This window comes from Alligator sinensis, unplaced genomic scaffold, assembly GCF_000455745.1.
Source record: "Alligator sinensis unplaced genomic scaffold, ASM45574v1 scaffold103_1, whole genome shotgun sequence".
Classification (NCBI taxonomy): domain Eukaryota; kingdom Metazoa; phylum Chordata; order Crocodylia; family Alligatoridae; genus Alligator; species Alligator sinensis.
This window is the reverse complement of record NW_005842226.1, coordinates 540310-544378: the sequence shown is the minus strand read 5'-3', so window position 1 is coordinate 544378 and position 4069 is coordinate 540310. Positions and strand designations below refer to the sequence as shown.

Below are 4069 nucleotides of genomic sequence, written 5' to 3'. Positions count from 1 at the left end.
GAGAGAAAGAAGGAGATGATGGCAGACAACAACTGTTAAAAGAACTTAAGAAGTGTCATACAGCGTCAGACCAATGGTCCATCTAGCCTGGTATCGGTCTCGAACAGTGGCAGAAGTGGATCCTATAGAGGCGGGGGGCATTAACCAGATCTCTCTAGAGTGACCTAACCCCTATTCAGTACCCTCCCCTTGGCATTTACAGTATTAATTTAGAGATGCCAGAGGAAATATTTCCAAATGGTCTGTTCAATAGCCTTTAACAAATCTATCATCCATGAATTTATCCAGTCCCTTTTTTGAACTGGCCAAACTATCTGCCTCTACCACATCCTACGGCACTGAATTCCATGAGTCAACTACACATTACATAAAAAAGTACTTTCTTTTGTTAGTTTTAAACCTGTCATTAACTAATTTCAGCAGGTGCCCCCTAGTCCTAGTATTCTGGGACTTGGTGAACAACAGTTCCCTGTTCACTTGGTCCACACCCTTCATGATGTTATATATCCCCTCTCACCCCCTCCTTCCTGAACTGAAGACTCCTAGCCTTTTCAGTCTCTCCTGGCATAGCAACTGCTCCACACCCCTGATCATTTTGGTTGCCCTTCTCTGCACCTTTTCTAGTTCTACTACATCCTTTCTGGAGATGTGGGAATCAGAACTGCACACAGCATTCAAGATGGTCATTGCATTCACTGGATTCAATGGGAAAGGCAGTGCTGAGACCTGCATCTCATAAAGTGAACACAGGATCATGACAGCTTATATATCTCTGATTTAGTTAGTCTATAAAAGTGCCTCTCTATCCTAACTTCAGGCTGACAGAGCTAACCATGTCTCTGTTCAATGGGAAGACCCTCGTTCATAGCTGCCCTACTTCTGAACCAGAAATCAACAGCTTTTCTGCCATTTTTTGGATGATATAACCACCCAGTTAAAAGCTATAGCTCTTCAGTAGCTGCCTTCCCTCTCCCCTTACCACAGTCACCCCTATGAGCTTCATAACATCAACTCCAACTTGACTCCATATGGAAAGCCAATGTGCAGGACTCCCTAGTCTCCCACACAAAGGCCCCCCAATGCTCCCACTCCCCCGCCTGGTTGGGGAGGTTATCATTGTGCTTGTTCGAACATGTCAGAAAGGACAGTTGCCACCTCCCGCTCTGGTCCCCAAAGGTCTCATTATGCTGCTGCTGGACAGCAACACTGGAGACATGAACCACAACAGATCTATAAATGACACTAGCAACCCCGGGCCCTTCTGCTTACCCAGCTCCAGGGTCTATTTGGATCCCATTGCAGATCATAACCCTTCCGTCTCTCTCACCCTGAAGAGACCAGGAACCGGGTAGAAGAAGAAGACTGGAAAGGTACTCGGTGGCACTTGTTGCTTTTAAATACAATGGAGAGAGAGAGGGGGAAAGAGGCAGGGAGTGGGGAGGGCCATGCTCCTCCCAGAATCTCTGCAGGAGTGGAGAGCAGAGGCTGCTGACGGAGCCTGCACAGATCGCTTCTCTCCAGCCCTGCAAACAAAACCCTTTCATCCCAGGTCAGCCCTTGCACTCCTGCCACAGCACAGACAGCTGCAGCTTGTGGCAAGTACTCTAGAGGCAGAGCTTGCCCAGCCCACACCTCCTCCCCAGGCTCCGCTGGGACCGAACTGTTGTTTCTTCTTTACATAACAGACACTCCCTCGCAGGAATGAGCTGCCTTGCTTTGGCAAAGAAAAGATCTGGCAGGGATCTTTCTGCCCCACTTGTAGGGGATCCTTGATCAGACCCAGGCCCCTGGATCTTCACTAACCAACCCCTCTCCCCTATCCTCTGCCAGGCAAAGGCCACATAATAGCTGGGATCTATTTCTTCAATTCACCTATATGAATTATGATTATTGTGGTCACAGGAAGAGGCTCCACTCAGGGATCAGGCCCCATTGTGCTAGGTGCTATACAGGCCGATAGCCAAAGCCTTACAAAGCGATTGCAATCTCTGTGTAAGGCATGCAGGTACAAACAACAGATGGGTGTATGTAGCAGGTAGCTGTGGGAGGATGGCATCTGAGGAACAATACTGTAGTGGCCCAGATGATTAGCTTGTGGATCTCCTCCCATGCGCATTATTGCTAACTCCAAACATGTTATAATCATAAGCCAAGACCCCAAACTTCCGGCAATTATTTGTAGGCAAATGAGAGAACCTGTATGCCGGTTTGGAGCAGGGAGTTGCTGCTTAGTAGAAACATGAAACTTGGTATTGCTCATGTGCCCTGGAGCGCCATCTCCTCCCTGGCTGGGATGAAGTAGACTCATTTCACTGAGAAAAGAAATAAATCAAGGATTGCAACTCACTGCTTCTCCCTCTCTCTAAGGAAAGCAAATGCTTGAAATCCAGACACTGGCAGCATATCATTGCAAAGTTGGGATCTACCACAGGACATTTTCTCGAGGGCCTTAGCTACATGAACTCATTGGTGTTGGGATGCACCTGAACTGCATGAAGAGGGAGAAGTTAAGGATGTAAAAAGAATATAGATGCAATGATACTTTGAGACCCTCAGAAGAGGAAACATCAAGGTCAAAATAAGCTGTTTAAGATCTCAGGAGATATCTGTGGAGGCCGCTATGGAGCCCTAAGCAGAGCAGGTTCTGAGCTCCTCAGCAGCATGATTAGTTTTGATGTTTCCAACAATCCCCTTGCTAGGCAGCGAGCACTGCTTCTATTTTACATGTGGGAAACAAAAGGTATGTTTACCCTGCAATCGGATTTGCGATAGCAGCATGGATAGACACACCTGAGCAAGCTTCCATCTAACCAACATAACTAACAAGAGCTGATGCTGCAGCAGCACAGGTTTCAGCATGGACTGTACATGCCTGCCTGAGACATTAGATGCTTAACTCAGGCCCTCGCCCACACATGAGCAGAGAGAAGTTAGTCTACAAAGTGCACATCTACCCTACCTTCTAGCCCACGCCACTATGTCTGCAGTGCTTCCAGCACCCAAGCTAGCTAGATTTACATGTAGACAGAGACTGAGACACTTGTCCAAAATCATGTGAAGTGATAGTAACAGAACATGGTGTTGAACCAAGGTGTTCAATGTCCCAGGCAAATGTCTTCGTGTAGAACTACCTCTAAACAAGCTGGCTTGGGTCTAGCCAGAGCAGCATGGCGTTACACCCTGGCTGATCTACCCTGCTACACAGAGATGCTCTTGCAAGTAGACTGCTTCGAGTTCACTCAGAATCGCTTGCATATTGCTACACTGCAATACACTGCAGCGTGCAATGTAGGCATGCCTTCAAGCTGCCTGCGCAACCTTCAACTCATGCCTCTCCTGAAAAGGAGTCTCTCAGGTGATAACAAGCAATGGTCAGCAGCAAGGGGCACCCCCCCGCCAAGCCAATTAAACCTATGTTTCCCCCAGTCTCTTGCCAAACAGAAATCCTGCCAAATTTTCAGTTTAGAAACAGATACCTGGTGTTCCTGAAGTCTCTGATACTCACTGCACCCTGCAACTGTTGACTGAAATTGACCTGAAATGTGTCAGTTTCATTGTTACCCAATATTGACACCAGTGTGAAACTGACCATGTTCCCAGGAGGCATCCAAACCACAGACCGTGCTGCCTGGGGCAGTCGGCAGGGCAGGGCTGCAGTGACTGGCAGGCTATAGAGGAACAAACAGGAGAGCTGGCAGGAAGTCAGGTTTGGCAGGAAAGTTTCAAACCTTGCCTGTGTTCTGTTGAAAGATTCCTTCAGCATGAAATATTTCCATAAAGTGTTTCATAACCATGGAGCAGATGAGGCACTTTGTTTGCACCCTCACCTTCCTTACCGTAACTTGTTCATGTGACCATTCCTCAAAGCTAACTGAAGCCAATCTGTTTCATCCTAGACCAGACTCCATGTTAGTGGCTAGCAGTGATGCAGGTTTTCTATATGATCAGGTTCATCACCCCCACATCAAACTCAATAGGGACCTGATGACCAGCAGTGTAACAAGGCCATCAACAAGGCCAATCGCACCTTGTTGTGCATTAGCAGGTGCATGACTAATAGATCAAAGGA

The 4069-nt window shown here is 47.5% G+C and overlaps 1 protein-coding gene across 1 annotated transcript in view; it reads right to left on the bottom strand.

Moving 5' to 3' along the window:
* Window positions 1–1339, bottom strand: part of ATP8B3 (ATPase phospholipid transporting 8B3) — a 45600-nt gene extending 44261 nt beyond the window's left edge. Inside the window, exon 1 of the mRNA XM_014521575.2 lies at window positions 1270–1339. The gene's annotated coding sequence lies outside the window, so the exon portion shown is untranslated. The remainder of the gene's footprint in view (window positions 1–1269) is intronic.
* Between the last annotated feature and the right edge of the window lie 2730 nt (window positions 1340–4069).